Source organism: Panthera leo, chromosome A1 (assembly GCF_018350215.1).
Source record: "Panthera leo isolate Ple1 chromosome A1, P.leo_Ple1_pat1.1, whole genome shotgun sequence".
Classification (NCBI taxonomy): Eukaryota; Metazoa; Chordata; class Mammalia; order Carnivora; family Felidae; genus Panthera; species Panthera leo.
The window spans coordinates 156469159-156487208 of record NC_056679.1 but is presented as its reverse complement, the minus strand read 5'-3'; the positions used below and the strand labels follow the sequence as shown (position 1 = coordinate 156487208).

Genomic DNA, 18050 nt, shown 5'->3' with positions numbered 1-18050 from the left:
GAGAGCGAGTCTGAGTAGGGATAGATTTTAGAGGGAAAGAAATTACTTTTGTTCTAACATGTTGAATCTGAAATGTCACCAGGCCATCAAATTAGGTATTCCAGTAGATACTAGAAATATAAATCTGGAATTCAAAGAAGAGGTTATGGCCAGAAAGTTAAATTTGAGCAGTACTAATTACAGATAAAAGTAATTACTGAAACAGAGGCTGTTGAGAGTGCAGGGAAGAGGGCCAAGGACAGTTCTGTGGAGAATGCCTCTATTTAAGGGGCAAGACAGGATGAAGAACAGAGCATATGGCTGAGAAGGAATCATAAGAGTGGTAGGAGGGGAATCAGAAGGGTTGCTGTTATGGGAACCAAGAGTTTTGAGAAACGTATTACTAGAATTAAATATGGTAAATGCTCATGGAAGATGACAACTGAGGGAAAAAGTCATGAACACTGATGATTCAATTAGTGAAGACCTTGGTGCTTGTAGTTTCCCTAGAGTGGTGACAGCAGAAAGCATAGGGTATGTTGAAGGCAGCATGTATGGACTGCTCTTCAGAATGGCCTCACTCTGGAAGGGGAGGGAAGGAAGAACAAGAACTTAGGATCTTGGCAGGAATTTGAGTGTTGTTTTAGTCTTGGGGAACTCACACTATTTCAGAAGGAACAAGTGGGGGAAGGTGGGTTTACAGAGCTAGGAGAGTACCAGCTCAAGGTCTCAGAAGAGATAGGATAGATGGACGGAAGAACACTAGAGAAGGGATTGAGTTTCATGGGAGATCCAGGATGGAAGGGTGGGTGTTGAGGAAGTACACATGGCCTCTTTCTTTCAGCAAAGTGGGAGAATTGGTCATCTGCTGTGAATTCAAAGTTAGGGTGGGTCATATGTGGAATTTGAGAAACTTAACAGAAGACCATAGGAGAAGGGAAGGGGAAAAAATAGCTTCAAACAGAAAGGGAGGCAAACCATAAGAGACTCTTAAATACAGAGAACCTACTGGTGGTTGATGGTGGGGAGGGGAGAGGAGGAAACGGGTGATGGGCATTGAGGAAGGTACTTCTTGGGGTGAGCACTGGGTGTTGTATGTAAGTGATGAATCATGGGAATCTACTCTCGAAGCAAAGAGCACAGTGTATATACTGTATGTTATCCAACTTGACAATAAATTATATTAAAAAAAAAATTTAGGGTGGGAGGCTCTGGAATATGGAGGTAGTTTGAAAGAATACCTGAAAGGAATGTGATAACCTGTCAACCCCAGAATGACTGGATGGTCAAGCAGCAGCGAAGGCTTGGCTGGGGCCACGTGACGTAAAGTGAGTATGTAGCAATGAAAACACAACAGTTCATGGTTCATCAACCCAGAATGATTTGTACACAAACAGGGTAATACAGAAAGGACATAGAACAAGTTTCAAAGAAAGATGACAAGTGAAGTTAGAATTGAGCTGATGGGCTGGGAGAATGGTGAGGAGTTAGAAGGAGGAAGCCCCTTGATCAGTGGGGTAGGAAAGGCTTGCCCACCAAATGAAGATGTAAATGACAGAACTAGACTGTTGTGTTACTCTAGACACCTCACATTGTCTCTTCCTCCCTTCCTTCCTTTCTCCTTTCCTTCCTTCCATCCTCTCTCCCTCCCTTTCTTTCTTTCATTATTTCTTTTTTTCTTTCTTTCATTCATTCTTTCTATTTTGTTTATACTGGAAAACTCTTCCTGGACAATAAAAGAGGGTATATTTTAAAGTTAAATGTACTGTGATAATTCTAAGAGCATTACTCCAACTGTTGAATAAGGAAAGTGGAATTTTGTTCTCCATCTTCTTTAACTTTTCACCTATGGCTTTAGATGAAGTCTGCTTGAAAAGAAGAAGAAGGTGAAAAAAAGATGTCAAAAAGAGTTGTAAATTATAGAATGACATCTACCCTGCAGTTCTGTCACTCTCACTAATATTGCTTAGCATTCTGAGTTTTAAAAATAACGCAGTTATTGAGATTTAAAACTCTGCGGATGCAGAATACATTTTGGAAAATAAGACTTTTTACTATGCATAGCCAATTATAGTCCACTGAGAAAATGATGTATTTTTCCAATACATTTTTATTATGTACTTAACTGACGGACCTTCCCAGCTTCTTCATAGACATTCCACTCCATCAGCCACTGTACATAATATACTTCTTAGGAATCTACTTAAATTTGTATTTACCTGTGAGGCTAGATTGGCTCCAGAGGACACAGTCCTTTTTTCCTTGAGTAAATTATACATATTTTAGAAAACTATCTAAAAACATATTTACCTCATATGGAATTCTGGTCTCCAGGGTAATTAAGACCAGTTTTTAAAAAGCATAGCCAATGCACTTTAACTCTCTCAGGTAAATAAGATATATTTTATAATCATCTAAGAACGATTTCTCTCTTCCTTGCCTTCTCTTTCCCTTCTCCTGTAACTATCACCATGCCTCTTTTATACACATATTTAGTAATTATTTCAATGTTTCCTCAGATACTGCTTTTCTCTCAGGGGCTGGCACACCAATTACACTTTCCTTCTATTCCATGCACTGGCAACTCAACACAAAAGAGGCACAGCCTATCCTACATACAATTTCTATAAGAGAAGTTACTTTGTGAAGATCCAGATTCTTCATATACAGTTTATTTGGTTTTCACATTTTAAGAAGGACTTACAATATTGGGGCATTTACCCATTAGAGCAAGCATAGAATTTTGTTGGTTAAGAGATGCCAAATTGAACTGTATTTTGAGCTTATACTAAAAATAGAAGGAATATCTAAAAAGAAATATGCAATAACATCACTGTAATGTTTTGCAAAAGCCACTATATACCACAATCGTTATTAAAAACCAAAGAAATAAATGAAATTTCCTAGAAAAAAAAATGCTTTCTCACTTAGCTATTTTGCACTCCTAAAACATCCTTTACACACTGATTTCTTTGCACACATTGAATAATGAAAATGCACAACCCATTCTTCCTTTGTCCTACAGAAATATTGCAGTAGTTCCCTCAGGAAGAAAGCAGTAGGAAATCCATGTGACAATAATTGTTAGGTGGTTTGTGCCAACCACGTGAGAGTAAAACTAAAAACTTGGGGAAAAGGTATTTTCTAGAAACTGTAAGATGAATGTAACGAATAGAATAATGTCTGGTTTGTTTCTCCTCTTCTTTGCCTCTGAGGAATAATCCTTTACATTTCATGAGACTGATTTCTGAAGTTGCTGTGGATAAATGTTACTGCTGTATGCACTCTTCCACTGGGAGGTCAAGATTTCTACTGGTCTCTTCCTGGTTGGCATAATTGGACCACAGAGTTTATCCATTCTGTCCAAGCTAGTGCAAGCCTCTGAGCCAGATCCTCTCTGCTTAGGGCTCACAAAACCCTCCCTATTAAAATATTTGCAGTGATGTTTAAGCATCAAGACATGATTGAGGGCTTTCCCTTGGGCTGGTGGCCTAAATCCTAATCACCTTTCCTATCAGATTAGTCTTAGAACTCTGGTGACCATGAGTCCTGGTTGGCCTAGCAGAGTCCCAGTCTACACCTGCTATCCTGCTGTAATTATTAGTAATGCCCAATTTTGCTTTCAGAAGTGTCTTGGTTTGTATAATAAAAGGCATGATCTCTCTACTTATATGAGTTCTTTGGGTTGAGTTCTGTTTCCTTAGGTGTGTTTGTGTTTGTGCTTTTTGTGTTTATGAGGGGTTACTTTTTGTTTTTTTTCTACTCAGGTAAATTTGAGGAGATTGAAAAAAAAAAAAAAAGACCCTGGTTTTCACCAAAATAATACAGGAATCATGTTCAAACATTGATTCCTCAGCCCCACCTCAAGATATTCCTATTCAGTAAGGATGGGGCGGTTCACAGGAATTTTTTCTAAGTAGGTGATTCTTAGGCACCTGAGTGCGAAACTTCAGTTTCAAGCATCTGCAAACTCAGCCTAGCTATTTGACCCCTAAACACCGAATTCAGATAGGTGCAAAGGGACATAACTACTCCAGGGTACTCTGGTGAACATGAGGGCCAGCTGGTCAGCTGCAGTCTATCTGGGTAATACTGACCAGCTAGAAGAGCTACTGTCTCCCAAGCTACTTGGCTGGAACTCAGGTAATCATTTTTGAGGAAATTTAATCAGGAGGATTCTTTCCTGATTCTCTAGCCAAGCACACAGACACGGCTTCAGCCAGGTGAATTAATTGACATACCTGAGGAAGCTATTTTGAGTATTTTGCAAGATGAGTGGTGTGTGCAGGCTGAATAGTGGTTGGTTTCTGGAAGGTTGATCCTAGAACAAAAGACAAATCATTAAGTGATGCAGCCCCACCACCCTCGTTCCTTCACAAGGCATTGTGCTGTGCGCAGTCAAGGACACATGCCATTCAACCACGGCTCCGCTTTGCTGACACTCTCAAAGTCATTCTTTCCCTTCGCAGCTGTCAGGGCTCTGCACACGTTATGCATTCCTTCTGGGCACTTGATGCTCACATTCCACCAGGCAGGAGAAGCAGGCACCTGAACAAAAGCAAGCAAAGACTCCTGGCCCCCCAAGATCACGGCTGTATGCCTCACACTTATTAACTGACTGCCCTTTACATTCTCCAGGTCACTTTTATTAGTCTCTCAAGGGTACCTGCATTTGGGGGGTCTTAAAATTTTTTCCTCACTCTCCTCTTTGCCTCCACCCTCTACCCCGCCTTGCCCCTTCTCCCATACACTATCTTGCTTGCCTGGGCTCTGTAGAAGGAAATTAAACTGTGATTTGGTATGCTAAATTACCTGAACTAAAAACTATAATTTGCAATATTATTAAGTCATCACTGTCATGGATTTCAATTTCTTTCTGTTTAAACCTCTAACTCACAGCATCGCTCTTTTTGATTATTACTAAAAGGAGAGAGAAAAGCCCTTGGTTGTACTACTGACTGATAATATCTGTCAGGAGGGTTAAAATAGTATGCTTCCAAGTGGTTACTTCAGCCAGTCTAGTAAAAAACTCCACATTGCTCCCACAGTGCGCTTGTTCATATATGAGGGCACATGGGAAGATATGGGGCTTCTTCGGTGCTCCTCACAGTTTGAGTCAGTTACAGGAATTGGAAATTTCACATTTCTACATCCCAAGAAACCAGGATTTCAGCCCTGGATGATGAGGACTTTTTCTTTCTGCACTGCTAACTCCAGTCCTTTTGGAAACGCCTTAGATATTTCCTGCTAAGCTGGCAACAATGGGGGTCTTGATGATAGCCAGAAGCCCAGTCCCCTTCTTCTGCCATATTCTCTATGTTGCTGCTTTTATTAGGCATTCAAATTTTCTGTAAGAGTGCACCAATCAGGATAGGCTAGGTTTTGCTGCAGTAATGAATCCAAATCTTGATAGGTTAAAACCATAGTGCTTATTTCTTGTTAATAATATTTGTCCATCACAGGCACACAGGAAGCTTTGCTCCACAGCTTTACTGTCATCCTCACCTTGGGCTCAAGGCCAACAGAGCAGATGCTATTGGGAATATTGCCAGTTACCAAGTCTGAAGGAGAAAGATGGCAAAGCATGCACTGACTCTTAAAGCTTCTTCCTGGAAGCAACACAGACTACTTGTGTTCACCTTTCACTGGCCAAAGCAATTCACTTTAAGCAGGTAGAAAAGTGTGATCCTACCACAGTCCTAAAAAGAGCCAGAATATTTGTGCATGGCCTTAATGATTACTACAAGGGCCTGGTAGGTTCACGAGCCTAAAATAACGAAGGAAGAGAATGACCATAAAAAACAAGTTTTGTCTACCCAAACATATGTAAGCTGAAACATTGAGAATGTAGTGCTTCTCCCTGCATTTCAGTAACATTACAAAAGCAAGGCACAGACCTCAATAATTGTTGGGAAACAGCTATGTTTAGATCTGATCTTGGGGTCCTGTGTATCCCTCTGTGACACCCCAGGCAAGGACAGGAGCACAAGGTGGGATGTACTCTGTAATATGTCAGCAGTGATCTGGGGAACAAGGTGACTGGAATACGTGGTCTGCTCTTTCTGTTCTTCTACTCCTTCTCTCACTTAACAAGTCTCCATTGAAGGATCTAGATTTTATCAGGTGATGGTGCCATTAGAGTAATGGTTGATTCAGTCTCCGGAGTCAGACTTCCTCAATGTGCATCCCAGCTCCATCATTTACTAGCTAAAAGACCTTGGATCCATTGTTTAACTGCTTTATGGCCTCAGTTTCCTCATTTGCATAATGGATATAGTAATAGCATTTAGTAAATAGTATTTTACTTCATAGCATGGATAAAATATATTTATAGTTCTTGGCCCAAGGCTCCATATATCTTATCCCTAACAGGAGATCACTTACAATTTTCATATTTATTTTTAATACAATACTTAAAAATTATGAAATTTGGGGAAAAGAGCTCTTTTTTCACTGCTTTGATAAAATATTTTAATTATTCCTCATTCTTCACAAGCAAGTTTTAGGGTATAGGGTTGCATATATCTTAAGTGCTAGGAGGGGCCAACAAATAAGACATAACTTTCTTTTGCCCAGTCATCCACAATAAATACTTGTACCTACTCAAAGATATTTCTTTTCATCACCTTCATGATAAGTTGGACTAGCAAAAATGATATAGGCTGGTGAAGATTCTGAACTTCTTTCAAGGTTGCTCTAAGTATTTAAATATGATGCGCATAACCTAATAAGACATGGACACTCAGAATCAAAACATAACCCCAGGTCGTGACACAAGTCAAAGACAAGAATGCTGTGGGGCCACAATTATAGCAGAAGCATGAAGGATATCTATACTTCTTGACCTTGTAGAGTCAGCTTATCTTGCAGCCTTCGGATTATGTCGAGCACTCCTGAATAGGCTGGCCAGTCTACTAATGGTTAGTCTACTGTGAACAGTCAAGGTAACAGCATCTTGTCTTTATTTTGCTGATAACAGTGCTCAAGAAATAGATGTGCAAGGGGATGTTAACTATCCTTGCCATGATATTACAAGGCTATTAATATAAGGAATGAAAGTCACATAATAACAGCTTGCCCCACAGAAATTTTATTTCCTGTCAAAGATTTGAATCAACAACGCAGAACTAAATTTCTTAGAGCATGGGACTAAGGAGGTCAAGCAGTCATGGGTTTTGCCCTGTAGCTGCAAAGTATATTCCTACCCCTTTTAACCATGTCAGAATGTCCCCTGGCAAAATCGGAAGCCAAATTAAAAAGTTGGCAGGGAGCCATGCACATTTAGAACCATTCTGAGGAATCTTGTCACAGGACTTCTGTGTTGACAGTGTTTCAGTTGTTCCATACCCACCAAGCAATGCTTTTCAACAAGCACTAAGTCCTAAGTATATACGCAATTGTGATATATGTTTGGCTGATCTGGGAAATGCTTTCCCCTGCAAGATAAACAAGGAAATTGGGTCTAACAGTTCATGTACCTTTGGGAGATCCAGAAGACAGAATAAAATCCACATCAAATTATATTCATCTAATCACCTGGATCAAAATGATATAGTTTTTCAATAGTATCATATCTGCTGTCTAGCTTCAAAAGTCCAATTTATTACAGAATAATTATCCCAATTCACTTAGTATTAAAGACCACTAAACCAATCAGAAGACCTGTATTCTGGATCTGCCTCTGGTGCAGTCTTGAGCAAGTGGCTTTACCTCTCTTGGCCTAATATATAAAAGGGGTTATTTGGACTAGAGCAGAGGTTAGCAAACAACAGCCCATAGGCCAATCCCAGCCTACTGCCTATTTTTGCAAATAAAGTTTTATTGGACCACAACTACATCTATGACTGTTGTCATGGTACAACAGCAGGGTTAAGTAGTTAACAGCAGAGACCATATGGCCTGTAAAGCCAAAAATATTTACTCTACAGCCCTTTACAGAAAAATTTACTAACTCTTAGGTTGGAGGCTATCTATTTCATCTCTTTTCTCATCTGCAAAGTGAAAATAAAATAGTACCTCAGGGCACCTGGGTGGCTCAGTCAGTCAAGCGTCTGGCTCTTGATTTCAGCTCAGGTCATGATATCACAGTTGGTGGGTTCAAGCCTGGTGTCAGCCTCTGTGCTGGATTCTACTACTTAGGATTGATTCTCTCTCTCTCTCTCTCTCTCTCTCTCTCTCTCTCTCTGCCCTTCCCCTGCTCATGTGCATGCACATGCTCTCTGTCTCTCTCTCAAAATAAACTTTAAAAAAATAGTAACTCATAAGATCATAAGAATCAAATGATAGTTTTTAATACAGTTCCTATTTATGACATGCTAGGTAACATAATTATATCACTGTTAAGTAAGTGGTGAGTATAATCACTATCAGGATTCTAGCAGTTTCCCATTACAGAAGAAATAGTTGTGGCTGCAGTGCTCTTCTAAGAAGCTACACGGAAAGGAAAGAGTGGCAGTTGATGCATGGGACTTGGCCAACTGGAGTAACAAAACCCAACAGTCAAAAGATAAGCCATAGGCTAACTACATTTCCAGCCTAAAGAGTGCTAGAAACACACGTTATGTAAACATTTACATATCTACTTGATACTTAAGCCCACTTTTGAAGGCTAAAATTTAGACAAGCCAAGTGAGGGGCTGAAGGTATTCAAGGTCAAGGAAAAGAGAATGCTCAAGAGGCATGAGGAGCAGTGCGTAGAAAACTTAGGTGGGAACAAAATATTCTGATACAAGAATTTTGAGTAACAGAGCTAGGAAGGTTGGTTGAGTACTGGAGCAAGAAATGTAAAAAGGTTTTGTTGTTGTTGTTGTTTGGTTGGTTGGTTGGCTTTTTTTTTTTTTAATGTGCATTGAGATCCACCGAAGAGCTCTGCACCTGAAAGCATTAGTATTTCTAAATTGAAATATCTTTACAGTATAGAATGTATCACAGGACAAAGAAATGAGAAATTAAGTTCATTTTATAGAGAAAATTTCAGTTTTGTCTGCATTGTTGTTATAATTATGTTTTATATTTGTTGTTTCTGTTTGTTCTTCTTTTTTGAAACTTCACTTAAGCCTACTTTTACCTAGTGTGTTTAAAATGGACTTGTAGCTAATGCACAAGTGTAAAAATGAATTCATGTTTTTTTCTTTAAGAAATGCTACTTAAAAAGCATTATTTTATATGTACTACAAAAAACATTCATAGTATTTTCAGTTTATTCAGTAATACTTACAAGGGCCTACTCTGTAAAAGATAGGGGAAAATGAGTAAAACAGGGGTTCTTTCTTCAATCTAGGAGGGAAATAAATGACATTAAATAAACTAAGACAATGCCATTAGTACTTTGAGTGTTCAGAAGGAGTGAGGGATGGGGAGGGCTCTAATAGTGCTGTAGACATTGTTAATTGTCTATTCATTGTCCATTTCCCTATTTTCCCCTGCTAATAGAGAACTTATTTTATATATAACAGCAAAGAATCTGGCTAAATATTTATTTTCTAAGGGTTTCATTTCATCTCTAAGTGGCTTTCTAATATAGTTCTGACTAAAGATCTGTAAGAAAACTTTTCTGAAGGTTTCTAGAAAAACTTGCTACTGTCTTGATAAAATAGGACAGATACCACTAGCTCCTTTCTTCCTCTTTTCATCTACTCTTGAATGTGGTTGCAATGCCCACAGCTGGGGCAGCCATCCTACCACCATGAGGCAATAAAAAAGAAAATAATAGAATGGAAAGATAGAAGTTCTTGAGTCCCCAGTGATATCATTGAACATATAAAACAACATTTGCAACCACTGACTTCTGCACTTCCTATTACGTGAGGAAAATTAGCTCTACGACCTAAACTAGTATTGGTTGGATATTCTTTTGCAGACAGCTGAACGCTAAAAGATTCATTGAGAAAAGCTGATTCTTTGTTTATTCACTTTTATAATAAATATCTTTTCTACAAATACTTATTTCTTCAACTCCTTAATTTCTTTAACAAGTATTTTTAAGCACCTACAAAGTGTCAGACCGTGTGCTAGAGGCTAAGATTACGTGGTAGTTCTGTTGGAGATATTCAGGTAGGAACAATAGAACTTCTCTTTTCTCTCCATCTGTTTTTTATATCAGTCTAACTGCTCTGTATCTTTACCCTGCAAAAGAAACAAAAAGAGACCAAGTGAAAATGAGGCCAGGAGGATCCAATATATTTATATATCTATTGCACATGCTTCCTCACCATTCCCTCAGAAGAAATGGAAAGAAATGACCACTCTGTAAGAAGAAGTCAAGGGAGCCAGTAAAACTCCTTTATTCTACCTCATATCTTGGCCCAAAGAACACTCTCTGAGCTCTAGCACTGTTACGGGATCTTCATCTAGAACACTGTAATAGACCCATCTGGGAAAAGGTTAGTTCACTTGTGGTATACTGCTCCCAAAAAGAAAGATAGTCATTAAGTGAATCCTCAAGCCCAAGCCCCTAAGCTCCATCTTGGGCTTTGCCATGCTCCGGCTTGTGCAAAAAGAAATCCACAAACATGAGACGTGCTGGGAAAAGTTTTTATTCTACACAGGTGTGAGTACATCACAGGAATGCTCTGGAGACTCCCTTCTTGTTTTTCACCATCTTAAAAGCAAACGGTTATCTGACAGGAAATGCTTTGTGTTCACTCTCTCCTTTTGATACATTATTTTGGGAAACGAGCTGAATATAGGTTTAGTCTTGGTATCGAGTCCCTGGGTATAATCCAACCAAGAATTATCTTTTGATAAGAAAACCCAATTGCTTCAGAAAGGATCATTTGACTAAGGTGCTGCAGTGATAACGCCAGTAACAAAGAACTTTTACCAAAAGTGAAAGTGTGTCATGTACCAAAACTCTACTAAGGCTAAACTCAACACATCATTCTTGCCCACAAACCAGCATCTCCTCTCGCCTCCTTTGTTTCCGTTGATGCCATCAAACACTTGAGTCCAGCCAACAACTTACGTTGCTTCCTTCTCCTTCCCATCTCTCGAATCTTCTCCTCCTGGATTACTTCACTGCCACTGCATTAACTCAGGCCATCATTATCTCTTGCTGGAACTAGCAATAGCCTACCAACTAGTCTCCTCAACCCCAGGTTCTTGGATCCAACCCACATCCGCTTCCTGTGGCCTCTTGTGTGTGAGCTCCATGGAGCAGTGACCATGTTTGTTTGCCTTGTATCCCATTGCATTCCTAGGACTGAATACAGCGCCTAGCACATAGTTAGCTCCCAGGAAATATTGGTTGGATGAATGCATCATACAGAAAAACCCTGATCCGATTTTGATCCCCTGCTGAAAACCTTATTATCTCCTCATTTCCCATGATATAAAGCCTGGCCCTCCCTAGGGTGGCATTCAGGAGCTCCAGAGCTTGAGTCACACTCTGACATTTTTATATTCACCCCTATACATTCTGTCATCTACTCTCTGTTCCAACCAAACTAGGTGTCATTACTTTTGCAAGACAGGATCTTTTTGCCTCCTCGTAGTGTCTAAGCCTTCGATCCCTCTCCCTGGAATGCATGAAAACCCTGTAAGCCATCTCTGCCAATACAAGTCCTAAATCCTACCTATCTCTTGAGACCAGCTCTCATCTTCCTTCCTTCATGAAGCCTTTTCTAAAAATAATAATAAATGTGTCAGTTTTTTGGAGAGCTCACTATGTGCTAGCTCACATTTCCTTCTCACAAAAACCCTATGAGGCAGATCTGTTTATCCCCAGTTTAAAGATAGCGACACTGAAACTCAGAGCCACTTTAGGGATTTGCCTGAGTTTGCACAGCACAGGCCAGGTAGGATTTGAATCCAGTGCTAAAGCGTCTCCCTTAGCCCTGCCTGCTGCTACCCCATTATCCATCATAATTGCTCCTTGTGCATTTTGGAAGCACAGAAGCTTAAAACTGGCAGTCAACGAGTTGAATTCAGCTATGGGCAGGATTTTAAAACCATGTTCAAAAATCAGGAGATTAGAAAAATGTGGATTTTTAACTTCTCTTAAAAATTGGGAAGTTCTGGCAACATTGGATATGGGTTCCCACGTGGCCTTGATCCAGGGGAGTTGGGTCATATATGCCCCTTCACATGGGACTTGTACTCTCACCCAGCCTGGCTTAGGCAGGCATTTGAGTTTGTGTCCCCAAGAAGAGCTTGTTAACACCTGTCATAAAACATTTTCCAAACTCTCCCTTATCTCATTCCACCTTCCTGAGGCTGCAAAGCTTTCTCCTGTATTTCTTTCTTCTTTAGTCTGTTTTTTTTTTTTTTCTTTTTCTTTTTCTTTCTCTATAGCATGAAATCAGTGCTTGGCATGTTGTGGATCAATTCTCCTTTTATTAAATTGAATATAGGTAAGTTTGCAGGTTTGCCAATAAACCCAACTTTGAATATTTCTCTAAATACAGCTTTTGGGTTAATTTTAGTATAACCAATTCTGACATGGCCCCATTTGTAGAAAAATTGTAGGAGTGAAAAACCACCGAACAATCTCTGAGGTTTTTTATTTGTTTACATTGGATTACATTGATGTTTTCATTAGATTTTCATGAGATACTTGCTTCTGATTGTTCTCGCTGGAAGATGATGAAATCATTTTGCTTTCCATGTCAAGTCAACCTTGCTTCCAGCCATTAGCCATGTCCTCACCTTTCTGTGCCTCTAGTGTAGAATTTATCAGACAGGATCCTAAGGATTTGTTTAGAAGCCTGTTTTCTTACTGGCAGAGACTATTATTCATCTTTGTACCTCTCATGCTCAGCATACTGCCTGGCAGATAATAGGTGTTCAATATGGTTTCATTGACTGAATTATTGCCTGAAGTACATGCACAATAGACAGATGATCTAAATTGAAGTTTCTTAAGTCTGACATGAAGAAACATTGACACTACTTCCTCAAGTTAATCAATGATATTGATAATGTAATATAGTATTTTTCTTTTTTCTTCCTGCCAGTTAAAAATGTTAACACTACGTTCTTAAACACCAAAGGGAAATTTTGTTGTGGAGTTCTTGGTAAAATCAAGAGGCTTCAGAAGTTACTTATTCTTTGTTCTTTTGAAGCGGTTTTAACAGGCAGTGATTTGTTCATTAGCCTAGGCTTCTCTTTACCCCAGCCTTCGGAGGCCAGCCCAAACACCCTGTGGCCGACTTGCGTGTTTGATCTGACCATCAGCAACTACAGTTCCTGGCCCAGCTCTGACTTCATTGACCAAAGCAAATGACAGCCATGGTACTCCATCTTCTTAATATCACCAGGCCCAAGAAATCAAAAACTAGTAAACAAACAAACAAAAAAAAGACATGCCTCTCTTTTACTTTCTGCTCTTGGCCTGGAGTAGAAGGGTTCCAGAGTCCTGGCTTTCCACTTTCCAGGGGTTTCATTCTAATATTTTACTGCCCTGATGACACTCAAGATTTTGCCTTGAACTCCGCAGCTTAAATGATGTCATTGAGACATTCTGGAAATAAAATAATAAGGGTTTTAACATTTATGGAATATTGCTACAGCCAACCCCTGAGACAAGCATTCTAATTGGATCATTGCATCTGATCCTTAGAACAACCCTGAGAAATGGGGATTCCTATTAACCCAGATCTTATGTTTGAAGAAACTGAGGGTTTAGATGGGTTAAAGAACTCATACGAAGTCTCAGCTGGTAAAACTGCAGAGTAGGATTCCGGTTCAAGCCATGCAAGCATTCGCCCCTTTGTTCCCCCAGCATTCTTCTCTCATAGGCAGCTTTTTGGAAATTCACCATCCACAACACGCTGGTGACTCTCACTGAAGGAAGTTCCTAATTGGGTGGTATGGGCTACTATTATTCAACTGTTATTGAAGCACCTAAGAGGAAGCTAGACACAAGATACATTGTTTTTAAATAATGCACATAGTAGCATTAGCAAAGTCTTCAAGCTTGCCTTATTTCACTTTTATCATCTAGGATTGCTTTCATACTGGACTCCATGTTGAATTTAACAGCATAATTATTAATACAAGAAGAGAGTAAAGTGATTTTATTTACTAAAAACAGAAGCAAATATTTGAATGTTAGAAACCAGACTGTCTCTTAGTGTTTTCTTTCATACTTTGGTTTAAGAGGGAAAATACAATTCGAAATGTCTAAACCAGGGTTGCATTTTTATACCTCTATTGTGAGACCCATTATTTCCTATTTTTAATTTAATAATTTTATTTTTAATGGTAATTATGTGAGAGGCTCTTCAAAAGCCAAATATTTTCTGTGAAAACTTTAAGTTTGGGCAAGAGAATTATAAGTAAGAGTAATTAATTTACTCTTTAGGGTTTTCTCACCTTATGCACAGTTTAGAGATAAAGAGTGAACAGCACTCACTTCAGGGAGAAAGGAGATGGTACCAAGATGGCTGAATAGGTGCCCTTGGCAGCTTCCCCACCACCTTCCTCTACCTTCAGTTCTCCTTGATATAGATTCTTAGCTTTTATTCAGCACATTGATCTCTCCTCATCATACAGTAACTTGTATGTTTCCACAGTCTGTGTCCTCACCTTCTCCTAAAAGTCTTCCTTGACTAATCCTACCTACCTGATTATTCCCCACACTAAACCCCCCACACCCAAGTTAATAGATTCAGCATTCTCAAGTATTTGAAGGAGTTTTCATATATGGCTGTTCAGCTCCTCAAGGGCACAAATTAAAAGCTGGATTTGGGACACTGTACACACAGTGGGTACTCAGGAAATACAGATTGACTAATAAACAGAGGCAAGGCTTCTCTCAAACTGAAGCCCTATATACTTGCATAAAAATTGCTAAGATAGCAGGAATAACATCTTCATTTGTATTGAAACTATGAAATCCAACTGACAGAATTTCTACCACATACAACCACACCAGATATGCTCCCAAAGGGCAGCTTGTTCGCGGGGAAAACCTGACTCAGCAGGTTTAAATTATTCCTTCTGAGCCACTTAACTTTTGAATTTCCTCATTCAGTGGCTTAAACTTGACTTTAAAACTGCATGCACTCAAAACATTTGCATTTAATTGCAGCGGTAGTATGTTTTCCTGTTGCCATCCGAAACATATTCATTATCAGTGTCAGGCTTACATTGAGAGAGTTTGGTTATTTATATCTAAAGAATCAAATTCAACAAAGATAACTGAAGGCATGTAAGTAGATTTTGCTACTTTTTTATTATAAGAAGATGCAGCCTGTAGATACACAAATTCAAATCCTTGGCAAATCATATTTTCAATGACTGTTTGTCTAGAGATAAATGGATATGAGTAGAGAGAGTTATTTTAGGAATGATAAGTCAACATGAATTTTATTTTTTGTAATGTATATATACATATATTTTCAATATGTGTATGATTCAAGAAAATATTGTGTCTGGCAAGTAATTGCTATAGCACTTTGTGTGACGAAGAGATTTGAGTCTTAGAAAAAATGTATTTAAAACTGTCTTAAACCTTATTCCAAATTAAAGAACATTGAGATCCTGTTGTACACTGGTGACCACAGGGTTAAAATGGAGGTTGGAGATACCAAGGGGCTGGGTGTGCACTCCCTGGATTATCCATTTTATTAAGACCAACACATCTTCCTATTAGAATGCCATGTCATTGAGAGCACATGTGGCAAAGCTCAATACCTTTTGTTATTCCAGGATACATTTAAATTAATTTAAGAACAAAGTGTTCCCCGGGATCCATGAGTTGTTGCAGTAGTTTTAATCAGAACCAGAAGTTCTGGCTGCCTCCGGTGATGTCATGTGAACAAATGTTGATTTCATGAGTCCTATGCCCTGTTGATCAGACCACATTCTTGTCCAACGTGTTTGTGAAACAGTAAGTTTCTTTCTTCAAAGTGTAAGGTTGCTATTTAAGATTGATGTATTTGAAAGATGGATAGTGACCTTTGAAAGGTATTCATAAATCACTTACAACTGACCTGCAAATACAAAGTGAAATGAATAAATGAGACAAATCCTTGCTGATATGAGCCCTAACTTTACCTTAAATACCCACATAATCAAAGAAGAACTGTTCTCGTGGCCTAAATTACTAGGAGACATCATGCCAGTTCTCCTCCTCATTGAATATGCAGATACATTGACATGAATGTACCTGAGCTGTTGAAAAGATCACATGTGTTTTAACCAGCAAAAGTGACAGGGTGATCAGAAGCCACACCTGGGAGTCATCTGTAGCCCAACAGATCAGAATAATGAAATGCTGGTAAGGGTTGGTGGAAGCAACCTCAAGTATTTAGTGAGCTTTGTGTTCTTCACTGAGCTGAAGTGTGAAGGGTATAGTGGAGAAGGGGGTATTTAAAATCACAAGAGAATAACCTCTGTTTGCAAGATGTTTCCCGAATCAGTAGAGAACCTGTCTACTAGACCACAGATGTAATGGACACTAATAAGAAGGCAGCAAAAACCAATCAAGGGTAAATCTCAGGCTACAGACAACCATTCTTAAAATTCATCACAGAGAGAGATGAATGGATTGCAGTCGTCGGTAAAGGCTTCTTGCAGGCAATGTGCTTTGAGCTAAGTCTTGAAAGAATGGGTAGGAATTCTTCAGGTGGACGGGTGGGAGGAAGAGGGCTTCAGGTCATGAGTTCAGCAAGAGGACAGGCTGGAAAGCATGATGTGTGCTCACAGAGCAGTCACACTTGAAGTGCTTACTGGAATCCACCTTGCTGAGCAAGTTCAAAATCAGGCACTTCGTACAGGCCCAGGTGCTTCTACTGACTGTATTACAGAGGAGTTTATCTGCATTTCTTAAGCAAAGGAAGGCTATAAAGGGCAGCGTTTTAAAGGGATTGGAGAATTTAGTCAGGTGGCTACTCCCACAATGCCAGGATAAGGTGACGGTTATCTTCTCTAGACCGTGCAGTGGGGACTGAGATGGAGTGAGAATTGCTCTGTTCAATTGCTAGGGACTGAAACGTCATAGTGATCTGGAAAATGGAAGTTATTTGTAAAGTTTCTGATGTTATCCATGAGTTGTATTAGCAGAATAAACTACTTTAAGTGCAAGGTAGCTGCAGTTTGCTGAAGATGCCGCTAGGTGGTGAACGTGCATTATTCGTGGCTTTAGATTATCCATTGGCTTTTCTTCTGGTGAAAGGGGTTTAGTTTGAGAATTCAGGTTTTAATTAAGTCAAATTAGATTCCTATTAGTGAAATATAACTTTATAGCTTATATGACTAGTTATTAATAGATAGAGGAAACTGAAATATTACTCAGTGGTAGTTATTTCAGACATATAAGAACCTGTGTACAAAATTGGAGCTATCTAAATAAAACTCCTATAGGAATCCCCATTTTATTTTAATATTTCTTATTAGTTGCCCACTCGGGAAACTTCCTCACTTAGTATTCAAATAGCAGCAAGTTATCTTTGGTAATGAATGGCATCAAACTATCTGGGTGTTTAGAGATTTGAAAATTGTGCTGCTTCTAATATCTGAGCTGACTGCTCTGGGTTAGAACCTATTTCTTCTGCTTAGCTCTTACTAAAGTGTTAAATAACACCCTTATATGCAGTGCTTCTGCTATTACCAGGAAGCTCAGTGAGACTGTGTCTTACTTGCACTGTTTCCCTCAAGGTATTTTACTGACTGTAAGCATCATGAAGGCAGGACCCATGTCTGTTGGGCTCGGCACTCATCCCAGTGCCCAGCACGGTACCCCACACAATGTAGACCCTCAGTGAGTTAACGAACTTGTTCTGCTAGTAAAAAAAAAAAAATGCACTTTCCTTTCCACCTCATCTCAGTAAGTCAAATACAATTGCATAGTATATTTTTACCAATTGGGCAATCAGAGTTTACCTCTTTTACCTTCCAAGAATGGCTCAAAAAGAAGTTCACACAAAGATTTTGACATATTCTTTGTTTCTTGCAATGTTTCATTTAAAATATTCACAGGGGAGGTGCCTGGGTGTCTCAGTCAGTTAGGCGTCTAACTCTTGATTTCAACTCGGGTCATGATCTCACAGTTCATAAGATTGAGCCCCGTGTTGGGCTCTGAGCTGACAGTGTGGAGCCTGCTTGGAATTCTCTCTCTCCCTCTCTCT

At 39.3% G+C, this 18050-nt stretch overlaps 1 protein-coding gene across 19 annotated transcripts in view; it reads left to right on the top strand.

The window, feature by feature from the left end:
* Positions 1-18050, top strand: part of MCTP1 (multiple C2 and transmembrane domain containing 1) — a 529626-nt gene that overhangs the window by 475227 nt on the left and 36349 nt on the right. The window lies entirely within an intron of this gene.